General features: G+C 30.9%; 1 protein-coding gene and 1 long non-coding RNA gene across 2 annotated transcripts in view; one reads left to right on the top strand and one right to left on the bottom strand.

Annotated features, from left to right (window-relative positions):
* Positions 1 to 14,378, bottom strand: part of LOC148605670 (transcription intermediary factor 1-beta-like) — a 577,346-nt gene that overhangs the window by 273,733 nt on the left and 289,235 nt on the right. The window lies entirely within an intron of this gene.
* On the top strand, positions 7,316 to 10,274 carry LOC148605672 (uncharacterized). The gene is made up of 2 exons (XR_015916143.1): positions 7,316 to 8,514; positions 9,269 to 10,274. It is a non-coding gene; the product is annotated as an uncharacterized LOC148605672 (long non-coding RNA).

The raw sequence follows: 14,378 nt of genomic DNA, 5'->3' as shown, positions 1-14,378 counted from the left end.
GGACTGTTCAAAGTACCATTCCACAGGCACTCAAGGACAGGATATAGTTATTTATTTATTTATTTTTTTACTTTTTGGGAAAAAAAATCGGATTTTTTATTTATTCAACCCAAAAAAGCTTTGGAACGCATGTCTGACTCGTTTTTTATGCAATTTTAGCATTTAATACATACCCTATCCTGTTTTTCTCCATTATAGTACTATTTTAGTGCTTAGCAGTGGCGGATTTACCTGGGGAGCTAAGGGGACTTCAGCCCACACCCCTACTCTGCTTCTTTTAAAATTAATAATTATCACAATAAAATTAAGTTACAAGTGTTTTATAGCTAAGGCTTATCTCGTACAACTAGGGGTATAACCAACGTGTGTATATCTGGTCAAATATCTTTCAGTCGATTTATTTCGCGTTACGTCACTCCCTAGAATGTTTACGACTATTCTAGTTAAAATGTTTACGCCTATGAAGCGCGTGTTTTGATGCAAGTACATGTACCTTATAATCAGATAAATATCCAACGTTTAGGCAAAGGATTATTGATAGGAGAATGGTAATTACTGCAAACTAGCGGAACTATAAAGCGACTCATACGTAATGTATCTTATTATCACCCATCATTATCTTTAATGATACAATGAAAATAAAAAGAACAATTGAATATAAGAATATAATGTAAATTGGAAAGTAAAGCCGATTTTACCTCAAGCATTTTAATTTTAGTAACTTGTCTGGGTTTGCCTTGCGAGACCCAAGATTTGTGGATCTGTCTCTTGAATCACGCAGTAGTAAATTCGGAGGGAACGTTCGCACCCCCGTTTCTTTTTTGTTGTTATTGTGTTTTTGTTTCATTTTGTTTTTTTTTTGGAAAAATGTATATTTTAGTGTGAAAACTTGATTTTCCACCAGTTTTGACCCCCCCAAAAAAAAATGTTTGACACGCTCCGATCAGAATTAATGCCATTTTACCCGACACTTAGTTTTGTTTGGGCACTTACAGCGTATACATGTACGTACTATCCATTCAAACGCTAAATGAACTTTGAATTTTCTGACTGCGCCATCTGTAACACAATTAGCAATTGATGCAAGCTTCTGTTTGGTGTTGAAATTTCTCATTTTGATCATTTAAAGCTAGCTTTCTGTATTTTTTCAACATCCTTCCTTGTGGTCAGACATGCAATGTTTTACTATAATTTAGAAGTTACTAGTCATTTCATCAGACAGAAACATATATCATGTTCATCCTGCAAAAACATGTATGGATATACGATCAGATCAAAACGACTTAGAAAAAACAATAACATGCACCTATTATTCAGCTACATGTATGGAAATTATAGTTAAAAAGAGTTAGGTTCATTTGCCTTGCTATTTTTTAAACATAGCCATAACATTACATTGTTATTCATGTCGTTATGTGACACATTCTTTGTGCTCTCCACCACTTTAGCCAATAACATGTACATCAACCATATTATTGTCTACATTTTCTTGGTGATTTGATAAAGTGTTGTTTATGCCTAAATTAATACAAACTTGGAAGAGATACGAGTTGTTTTTGTAAAGAAGAAACAAATGAAAGTAATTTTTGTGTTTGGACTTGCCCATTCACGAAAAAAAAAAAAAAAAAAAAAAAAAATTGTAAAAGTTCAGGTGAAAAAAAAGATTCTTTTTTCCTTTGAATTATAAATTCTCACAATCTACAAGAAATATTTCAATATTCAAATTGCTTGCGAAGGAGAAAACCTTGACACAAGGGAATGGTGTAAGGCTCACTTGGAAAATAGTATTTTTTTCCTTTGGATTCATTATTTTACTCCTAGAGTCCATTTTCGTGAACTTGTTTGTGATGAATACCGCTTTGGAAGCAACATGTTTTAGTTACTTGAATGATACTACGTTTAAAAACCATTCATTTACATATGTTACAGTACTTGATTGACCTGTAATATCTGTAATATTCGAAACAATTTTATTTTTGAATCCATGTCCATTTGAGGACACTTCAATAGATTTTAAGAATTCAAGCAAATAATCTTTATTTTCACCATATTTTGAAAGCACGCATAATCTTTCTGTTTATTGTTGTCAATGCATGTATCTACACGTACACTGATGTTCTATACATGATGTGTAATTGTCTATGTATACATTGTAAGTACCAATATCTTCTTTACCATTGGCTCTTTCACTCAATTTCTCCTCACACTTTATCTTATTATAAACACAAAGATTTCTTATTTGGTGGTCATCAACAGGAACTTCATTTGTCATTCATGTACATGTATATTCACACATTAAATACTCTTGATATCATATTATTATATGGGTCAAAACAGCTTTCCATAAACTAGCCATTATTTTGTTGATTCATTCATAGTAAATTATTGGTGCTATAAGCCAGAACCAACCAAAATTGTTGGTGCAACCTCAAATGTAAAAGAAATAAAATGAATCACTTGCAATATTATGCATTCATAAAATAGGGATCACATTTTTACATATAGTGTTCAGATTTGTAAGGTTTTGCAGAAAATGTTACAAATACATACAGATCTAATTTTTCTATTTGTCTGTAATAGTTGCTAAGATATTACATACACCCACATTTAAAAACATTTCGTTATGTTGTTTTTTCTCTCTGCCTGTTTAAAGACTTAAACCTGAACTACTGACTTGAGCAATATAGTATTAAACTTGATAATACTTTGCCAGTTTCAAAACAATTGAAAAATTCATTCCTCAAGAATTCTACATGCAATTTCATACTTTGTACTGAACATTTATTCATTCCTCATGCATTCTATATGCCATTTCATATCCCGTGCTACAAATACATTCATTCCTCATGCATTATACCTTTGTACTGCAAAGAAATTCATTCCTCAAGCATTCTATGAACAATAAATTCTCATAACTGCTTATAATTTATCCCTAAATGCATTTTACATGCAACTATATACCCATTACTGCACATAAATTCATTCCTCAGGCATTCTACATGCAGTTTCATACTTAGTACTGCACATAAATTCATCTCTCATGCATTCTACATGCCATTTCATACCTTGTACTGCACAGAAATTCAACTCTCATGCATTCAACATGCATTTTTTTACTCTCTTTACTCTCTTCTGCACATAAATTCATTCCTCAAGCATTCAACATGCAATTGTTTACTCTCTACTGCACATACATTCAATCTTCAGGCATTCTACATGCAGTTTCATACTTCAAACTGCACATACATTCATTCCTCATGCATTCCACATGCCACTTCATGCCCTGTACTGCACATAAATTCAACTGTCATGCATTCTACATGCAATATTTTACTCTCTACTGCACATAAATTTATTTGTCAAGAATTCTACATGCAGTTTCATAGTTATAACTGCACATAAATTCATTCCTCATGCATTCTACATGCCACTTCATACCCTGTAATGCACATAAATTCATTCCTCATGCATTCAACGTCCAATTTTTTACTCTACACTGTACAAAAACTCTTTCCTCAGGCATTCTACATGCAGTTTCATACTTAGTACTGCACATAAATTACTTCCTCGTGCATTCTGCTTGCCATTTCTTACTCTACACTGCACATAAATTCCTTCCTCATGCATTCTGCTTGCCATTTCTTACCCTGTGCTGCACAGAAATTCATTCCTCATGCATTCAACATGCATTTTTTTTTACTTTCTATTGCACCTAAATTCATTCCTCATGAATTCTACATGCATTTTCATACCTAGTACTGAACATAAATTCATTCCTCAAGCATTCTACCTACAATTTCAGACTAAGTACTGCACATAAATTCATTCATAATACATTATACATGCAATTTCATGCATGAAGTTACATGTAAAATGCTTGAGGAATCAATTTCATTTAATATGTACAAAGTATCAACAAATTCAGATAAGCAGTTCCAAATTATGTCAAATCGGGCAGTAGGATAATAAAATGAATAATGCAATTTAGGATTTCAATGACTTTTCTAAGAAGCTGATGTGAAATGCCTTTTAATCTTTAACCTGTTCATAAAAACAATTATACATATTGTCAGCACATAACAATTGCTAGATTTTCTCCAATTTTGAACACATTTGAACCAAAACAAAAAAATATTGGCATCAAATTTTATATGTCATACAATCATTCAATATGAAATGAATATCATTCTGACACTCAAGTATAATTTTGACAATAAAACTGACATTTCTTTCTTCATTGGATTATTGAAACTAAGAAGTCAGATTTTTTCCCACGTTTAACAGCAGGTGATGAGAAATACTTATTCATTCTCTATTTTGTAAATTAAGAAAATTATAAATACTGTAGGCACATAACATTGGCTAAAATTTCTATAAAAAAGGGGTCAGTACATTTTGCCAACCCACCACTGGAGATAAAATGACCAATTATAAATGTCAATTATTGAAATTAAACATGTCATTGTGACATTAAGTGAAGTGGCTATAGTCTGCATGGATACAAAAAAGCAAAAAATATTGCTTTGTTAACACAGTGAATGGTCACAGAGAACATATAAGACAGTTAGCAATACATGTAGTTACAGGTACATGTACAATTGGACACTATATTTCTATGATTCAACCAGTATTTGAAATTTCCTGAGCTATAGCCAAATAGAATATGCATGATTTTAATTTTGACCCAAGGCCAAGTAACGTGTATGAGCAAAAATAATACTAAATCTATAACAACAGTATATAAACATCACCTGCAGTTATCATCCCATACGTTGGTACATTGGAATAGATGTGAGATTACGATATAGCGTTGTTTTCTCCTTCCTTTTCTCGAACAACGGGCAAACAGCTGACAGAAAATTTTCAAGCTTCTCGCCAACGTCGTTTTCCATATAATGTAAAAAGCTCCGCCCACGACTAATTATATGCACATTCACAAAATGACATATGTTCACTATTAAATAGAGTTTTCTTTCATCTAACACGCAAAACTAAAAAGAGTACATTTATTTCTACCGAATGCAAACAAAACCAAAGCTATAAAGACCCGTAAAATATTGAAATAAAACACCATTTTATGAACGAAGCGAGGGTAATGGCGTAGCCGTTTCTATGGTTACCAATTGACGTCATGACAGAGTTGTCTCCCCCTTACAAAACATACACGAAAGTACCTTAACATCCTTGCGTAAAGCATGAACATTTCTTTCAGAATGCAGTTTCCGAAAAACCAATGTAGTTGATCCTTAGAAATTTTACATTTGAAACTCGAAAAGTAGTGTATTTTTGTATCTTTTAAATTTGTGTTTATATTATAAAATTATTTCCCCCGATCACAGAAAATGCGCACATTTATTTTGGCGTGTTATTAGCTTTTAAAATCAAGCAAAAGGCATTTAATCTACTTAAATACTTATTTACCCAAGTGATGCCCTTAAAGTATAATTTTGGAATAGCGGTCTCTTTCTTTTGATGGACTCTTTTGCCATTGTATGATATGGTTTTACAAATATAAACAGAAACTTCCCATAGTTACAATAAAATCTTGATTGATTGCTTTCAATTATACCGTCTCAGACCGTTGAACACTTAAATGGTTCTGTTTTTTTTTTTCATGTTGATTGATTTCCGTATTATTTTTCAACTAAAAATCTGCATGGCGACATTATGGTAAAATATTCAAATTTTATTGATAGCGTTTTCTTTAGAATATATGAATCTTAATGTAATTGTATACAGAAATGAACTAACAGTCTATATTTGAAGAAGAAAAGGAAATATGCTTAATATTATAATATATTAAAACAACCCTCGAACATTTACTATCGAGTTTAACTTCTACAGTTTCTACGAAAGTAGAAGAGTAATCTATAATCCGGGATCTAAATATCATATACGATAGTTTATTAATTCATAAAAGGCTACAGTAATTTGTATTTATATCCGGTTTCATTATAATCCCTATGCCATTTTCTAATTGAACATACTGTTTCTTTATTCCAGTAAAAATCCACGTCGAAGGTAAATATTTTAAACCATTGTTGTTTCATACAAATCAAACATAAATAATTTTTATATTTGAATATTTAAACTGATTTGTGAATATACAATAGTTAACTGTTTTGTCATGACACAATATTTGAATATAAATATATACAAAATATAAGAAAAAAAAAACAAAAAACAGAAAAGAAAAAAAACAAAAAAAAAACAAAAAAAAAAAAAACAAAAAAAAAAACGAAAAAAAAAAAAACAAAACAAAGCAAACGAACATCTAGTGTGTTTATTTAAAACACCGTTTAATACTGACAAATATATCTAATTGGGATATAGCATACTTAATTTAGACCCCAAAATGTGAATAAAAAATGAAGAAAAAGAGAAAACAAACAAAACAACAACATTTATAAAACAAACAAACAAACAAAGAACTACAAAATTGATAGACTATTTAATTCAACATTTTGTATGATTTGATGGTTATTATTTTTAAAGTGAAGTAATGATTGTTTCTTTTTTTTAGCTACATTTTGTAAGTATTAATATAGTTATAATATCTGCAATAATATCATTATGACCAACTGTTTTTTTCTAAATTAATATGAAACACTTATAAAGTTTTCGTTTACCCACAAAAGAGAACATCAAGATAATGCAGATATGTTTTAGCCGTTTCATATATACTGTACATGCATATTAGGAACATGTATAAGCCAGAAGCGAACAATTCATTAATTATTCGGATATTTTCTATGGTTAAGCAATTGAAAAAAAAAATATTCTAGAAGATACCTTGTCGTTAAAAAATAGCACCTGGAAATTCCAATGATAATTTTAAATTGCTTTCAATGATATTCTGCTGTGAACCATTTTGTCGTTGCCTTTGTTAAAATACATCTAAAACTAACGTATTAAGTTATTGTAATACGCTATTTAATTTTTGGCTGCCAAATAAATGTCGAAATGACCAGAATATCAATCATCGTTTAATTCTTGACACTGATTGTCAAATACCAACTTTTAAAATGTGATTTTAGATCGCGTAGACCTTGGAATTGACCACTTTGCCGTGAATTGCGGTATATCCCCTTTCTGACTGAATTACCGCGCTTTTTTCTGCAGTGAAGTACTATATATCGTGTAATGGGTACTTGTTGATAGACATGGTATCACGATCTCATATATATATGCATGGCTTTATAAACGTGTTGTTTAGTTCAGTGTAAAAAAAATTTGACTGCTTATTTCTCATCAGGGCAAAGTGTTATCCTTAAACTAACTTAGTACTCTTACGTCATTAAAGTCCGCCATTTGCAGTACGCCATTAAAATATTTTCAAACTAGATATGGCTTTGATGAAGGAATAAGACTTAATTTTTTTAAAATTTAACCATTAGAATTTAAATCACCAGGCTTTCTTTAAAATGTTTGACCAAGTAAAGCTCGCCTAACCAACTTCTTGGCATTGTACATTTTGTGAATCGTTAATTCACAAAACCTGCTCACAATTAAAAACTATCTGTGAGTAAATGCCAAAAGTTTGTACACTAACAAAATATTATCTTGATCTTTACTACAAATAGAATACCACGTAGATGTAAGTGTTCAAATGTATAAGTATTTCTACCAATTGTAACAAATTTTCCAATATAATCAAGGGACTACTAAATAGACCATTGACAAAGTTGTCAACTGAATGCTTTCATTTCTCGTTTAAGACTCGGCGAAAGACTGTGAGTACATTTTGCTATCATCTTTAATTATTTTGTCTTCCAATTTGCCTCGTATCTGTTTTCGGAATTTTAGTTCACATTGTTTGCTTATCTAAACATATTATATACATACGTCATCAATAACAACAACAAAAAAAAAAACCCACACTAAATATACAATTGATAATCCACTTTGTTCATATACACAATTAACGAATATTGTAAAGAACAAACGATTTTACACCTAAGTAGCATTTCATTGATACATTGCCGTACGTAAAAATCACAAACATGAAAAGTATTTTTTTCATGGTTATGTATCTGAAAATCATTGACCAATCAGTTGTGAATTACGCTGAAAGAAAAACTATATTTGTGTATTTAAAAGAATAATCGTAATAAACCAGGAGAAAAACGAACTATACCCAGCTGATGTTTTTTCTCATTTGTGTAAGGGTAATCAAGGGAACCAAGGTAATCCAGGGACAAAGACCAGACATGGAAAATAAACATACACATCAAAGAACATCAAGTAACTAAAATCATACATACAAAATAACAAAAGCAAATGAGCAACTCGGACTCCACTAAAAACTGGGAGCATGGACTAGGTGCACCGGTAGGACAAGCGCCCTTTGCTTTTCTAAAAACACCCGCCGAGTTGCTCATAAAAGACAAGCCCGGGATAGGCAAACGAGGAAACTTATCTTAAATTATCTTAAAAAAAAAATTATAATCAGTAATAATAAATAATATCTATAATCAGAAATCGTTTTGTTTTTAGGGATTGTAAACGTTGTGGGTGAGTATATTTACGCTACTGATTCATTTTTACAGTGGCTTCGCGTATACAGCACTCTACAATAAAATTAATTATTTCACACATGTTTTCACCTGTTAAGGATGAATATTTTCTTTCTAAGTACGATCAGGCAAAATGGGAAAAATCAGACCCATGCATGTTAAAAACGTACCAATGTTACAACATAATTTCACTCAAGGATGCTTTCTCTATTTGAAAAGACCATTAATTAATCTCTGCATCACTGGATTTGTTCAGAATTTGTATATAGAATGTTAGAAAAACAGTTTTTGACAGAGCTGCAATGTATCTGCGATAAGCGATTCAGGGACAAAGATGAGACATGGAAAACAGACACATACACAACGAAGAACATATAAGCAAAAAAAAAAAAAAAAAAAAAAAAAACCCGGTGATCAACTTGAATGTAATTATACGACCAAATTAGCACTGAAATTGTCACTTGTTTTATTCAATTTGTTTCGTAAAACTTTTTTTCAATATTAAACAGAGACAGGAGTGCACCGGAGACATGAAACATACATGTGGCAACATCAATATTTTGTGTTGAGATATAATGGTAATAATGGTACATACCGAGAAAAGTACACAGAAGGTACCAACAACAGATATCATGATTGAAAAACAAATGTAGTTTACTAGGTTGTTATTTTCAATGAACTTTAATATCCCTGTATAATATCAATGTAGTTTTATATTGTCGTTAAAGTAACAAAATACTACTATTTTGCAGGAGGAAAGACACATGGCATCGGCTTTGTGGAGAAAAGGTGATACATATTGGTATATCAATGCATGTAATTGTGTAGGATTGATAAAAAAGACTTGTAACTTCATAATGATTTGAAAATTAATATATTTGACAACTAAGCAATGAGTGTCGACATATGACCTATGCATAAAAGGAACTTGGCATAAAACATATGTATAGTGTGAACTTCGCATACAACATATGTTAGTGTGAACTTAACAAAAACCTATGTATTGAGTGGACTTGCCATAAAACCTACGTATGGAGTGAACTTGAAAAAACCTTTGTATGGAATGACGGCATAAAACGTATGTATGGAGTAAACTTTTCTTAAAAGCTATGTTTTGAGTGAACTTACCATAAAACCTATGTATGGAGTGAACTTGAAAAAAAACAAACCTTTGTGTGGAATGACGGCATAAAACGTATGTATGGAGTAAACTTTTCCTGAAAACTATGTTTTGAGTGAACTTGTCATAAAACCTATGTATGGAGTGAACTTGAAAAAAAAACCTTTGTATGGAATGACGGCATAAAACGTATGTATGGAGTAAACTTTTCTTAAAAACTATGTTTTGAGTGAACTTGTCATACAAAATATATTGAGTGATCTTGACATAAAAGTTATAGATGGATGCAGCTCAAATATTAATTCAAACTGAATTTGTATTTTTAAATCAAGTAAATGAATAGTTATTGTTTTTTTTTTTTTTCTAAATAAAAACTTAAAATAAAATACCATGTCAGTAAAAAGATGTTGTTTTATCCAAATCACTTGACATATTTTCTGACATATTTTCCCCATTTCTGTCATTATGAATTTAACAATTATCAATTAATCAATATTTCAATGTATAATTTTATTCAGAAGTTTTATTTTTTAACTTGGCATAAACATATGTTAGTGTGAACAAAAACCTATGTATTGAGTGAACTTGCCATAAAACCTATGTATTGAGTGAACTTGCCATAAAACCTATGTATGGAGTGAACTTGAAAAATGGATGAAGCTCAAATATTAATTCAAACTGAATTTGTATATTTAAATCAAGTAAATGAATAGTTATTGTGTTTTTTTCTAAATAAAAACTTAAAATAAAATACCATGTCAGTAAAAAAGGTGTTGTTTTATTCAAATCACTTGACATATTTTATTAGTGACTTCTAATTAAGTTTCATGTTTTATCATGTCTTAAATTCTCAAAACGTTCAGTTAATTTAGAACTTTATCAACCTGGAAAGTATGTTTACAGTCCAATTATATGTGAAATAACGCATTATTTAAAGCTGTTGAATATATTGTTATAACATATAGTAAAGCACGATTTGTCTATCAGTCAAGATATGTCTGACATTGCGTGCATTTCTTGACATTAATGATGCTGACAATGTCTTTTGGCTTTAAGCGTGGACGCATTCTTTTTATGTCCAATGTGTCTTTGTTAGTAGCACTTTTCCAATGAAAATAAGTCCGAAAACGCTTAAATTCCTTTAGAGTGTAATAGGGTGAATGTCTGTATGATTTCAGTCAATTGTTCAATCATCCTTGTCCTGAACGGTTTCCCATTTCTGTCATTATGAATTTAACAATTATCAATTAATCAATATTTCAATGTATAATTTTATTCAGAAATTTTATTGTTTAACTAATAAAGATACAATACAAATTCAGTATCCTAGCATATCGAAAATATGGGAGTGAGGCCAAGAAACGGGGGTTTCACGAGGCTTTGGGGAGCGATTTACCCCCGTTTCGCGCCGAGTAACCCATATTGCCGATATGCTAGGACAGTGGTTTTGTATTGTGCTTATCCTGCAAATAAAAACAATATTGGTTTTAGTCTTTTCTATAAAACTGCCTTTTTCCGTGGTTTACAAAAAGCACCTATATTGCGCCTTTATTGACGCAGCGTGGAGTAATATGTTAGCGACGGTATGGGTATGCAAATCCGTGCGAGTCTGCCCATTCATTTCAAAATAATACATTCTGGAGAAAATGCTATATGTGTTTGTAATCTGCATATATTTTATAAATGTTAATGACTTTAAAAGTATTTAAGAAAAAATATTTTCTTTGTGATTTAATGCCGAAAAATGATCCGTATTTCTTCTTTTGCGAAACCGGCGACGCACTTTTATGAAGAAATGGTTGACAATGGGCGCTGAAATGAGTTCGTAAATTTATGATTTATTTTGAATTTTATATCGTGAAAATCACCTATCACAATAATATAAATGAATTGTTTTACACATGGATCATTACGCACGCGAATTTGGCGGTAGATGCATATAAACATTAAGATTCTGGATGTTCAACGTCAGCGTCCAGTCCATGTTAAATTGCGATACAGGTTCCGTTTCACTGTCGGAAGATATTTTTGGACGACTGCCGGTCGTCTGCAGTGGAATGCATAAAGAGAGGGATAGACCAGCATACGGTTACAAAATAACACAAAAATACCATTTATTTATACATCACATAAAACAAGTCACGATTTCAATATTCAAATTATTATTTCCAGTTAGGAGAAATATTACATGCAGAAACAAATGTATGACTAATTTTCTCAGCGACATCGACACGGAGGTCGTCATATTGTTTACAGTTCTAAAGGCAATACGTAGTTCCCAAGTTATTCTGAAAATAACTGCCAAATATCGATTAACAATATTGCACATGCAGTATTGGCAGAAAATGCATCCTTTGCAGAATAATATTTAACACATTGAAGAAAATGGCCGATACCAAAATCGACTTATCTTTAAAAAGAGGAAGATTAACAATGCCATATTTTTATTAATAATCAAGGTAAACAAGGTTTGCGTAACACAGACAATGTTTCCTATTTTGTTGTATTTGGTTTTCATTGCTTTATTTTATCCGTCTTTTAAAACTTTGACGTTCCTTTCCGCTAGTTTTGAACTCATTGTTTGCGCAATGAACAAAAGTATTTAGTTCACAATTGTTTTGTATAGTGTGGTACATGTAAATAACAAATAAAGGAAGCTCAATTTTATTACTGTTTTACAACGACTGGTCATTTAAAAAAAAAAATTACCAATAGCGATGGTTTGAATATCAATATCGAGGTCCAGCCTTGTAAACGATGATGAAATTGAGTTATCGTGATTAATTTCGATTCTAATAGGACAGTTTTTGGTGCCTTACAATATCCTAATATTCCCACTATATTCGTCGAAGGTAGGTTACACAGACACAAATCAATCTAATTGTAATGCGTTCTTCTTATGTGGCAATCTTGTGATTTCAAAGCCTTTTGAGGACTTCATTTTATAATCAGGGAAATTAATTTAGTGTTGTGGTATAATATGTAGAGTTGTAGCCTTAAATAAAATTAAATGTAAAAATTGCCATTCTTGCATTTAAAACTTTGTGGATGATTCCCTTTAGAAAGATTTTTTATTTATTGTGTGGCAATGTTATATATAATATTGAAAAGTCAAAAGTTTAAATAAAGTTAACTTCAACAAATAATACAAATTTTAGATCAACTAAAAGTTTCGCAAAATTCAAATATGATTACTACGCCTATGCTCGTAAACAGTTTCACACTATTGTTTTCCTTCCTTCACTGCAGTTTGGTGAGACATGCAGACAGCTCTTTTGTTGAACAAAAAGATGATTATCTTACAGTAGTTTATACTTTTTGATCACAGTGAAAGAACCATCAATCGTATTAGACAATTGTTACTACATTTTAGAACAATTTTAATTGTGATTTGTTGTCCAACAAATACTAACCACTACTAGAACAGCTCTTACAAAGAAATTAAATTTTATGCGAACATTTGTTTATTTATTCATATTAATCAATGAATTAAAATGCATTTTCATTGATTTTGATTGGTTGAAATGAAGTATTGACGCATTGGCGTGGCATTCTTGCACCGAAAACAGAAAAAAATAACTTTTTCAAATAGATGCCTCTTGACTTGCAAAAAAAACAAAAAACAAAAACATAAACAAAAACGGCCTTCGCAGACGCTTTGAAACAAACGAGAAAAAAATAATAATAAAAAACTAAAACAAAGACAAAAAAAAACAAAACAAACAAAAACAAAACAAAACAAAACAAAAACAAATCAAAAAACAAAACCAAAACAAAACCAAAAGAAAAAAAATTAAAAAAAAAACAAAACAATACAAAAACGAAAACAAAACAAAACAAAAACAAACAAATTAAAAAAAAACCAGTAGTAAAAGGTTGCAGCCGCCTTCTTTGCTTGACAATAGTATTCGGGTAAGTTGGTAAGGATGTAGGCAGTCTTCAATTAACTTAACACAATGTATCTTATAATAACAAAAACGTTATGACATTTATTATATTGGTGAAACGAAGCACAGATTTTTTATACTAGTTTTTGGATAATTAAACAGTTAACCAAACAAGAAATGTGCTCATTGCAATATAAATTTCATCATTTGTTGTAGTCTAGAATTTGCCACGGTAAGATTCAAACGCAAGCTAGGATTGTTAAGGACGCCAAAACCGCCAGCACAAGGGACTTAAAGTATTTAAATGTTTTGATCTCTTTTTCTTTTATAAGTCATAGGTGTATTCAATACACCTGAGTGGTGTTTAATCACACCCCTTAAACCTATATTACCAACATATATGAAGGGTTAAAAGCTGACTGGAATTCGGTAATTCTGTTAAAAAAAATCAAACGACTTTGTATTTTCATTTATGGCAATATACTGTACAACTTATAACGTTGAGAATTTCTTAATTCAATGGCCAGTCTATTAGATTTTGAGAGATGGACTCTTTCAGTATATTTTTGCCACTTGTCAGAACTTGATTACTCAGATTAGTCTTCATTTTTTGCGCTGTTAATACAAGAAAAAATTGTCTATTACATGTATGGAGGAAATCGGTAAACGCATTAGAAGCCTTTTTGAATTAGAAGAACAGGACCAGATATATACTGTTATTATTTGTTATGAATATGTTTTTGCTACGGCTCAGATTCTGACTGAGTATAATACTAGTGTTTGATTATCTCTGGATAGTTTTAGACAATGTTAGTATTTAGACGAGGTTATAAATACCCGAGATCACTAATTCTG

The sequence above is a fragment of the Perna viridis genome, chromosome 10 (genome assembly GCF_037379345.1).
Source record: "Perna viridis isolate PV_CMFRI_1.1 ecotype Kerala chromosome 10, ASM3737934v1, whole genome shotgun sequence".
Taxonomy (NCBI): domain Eukaryota; kingdom Metazoa; phylum Mollusca; class Bivalvia; order Mytilida; family Mytilidae; genus Perna; species Perna viridis.
This window is presented reverse-complemented; position numbering and strand designations above follow the sequence as displayed.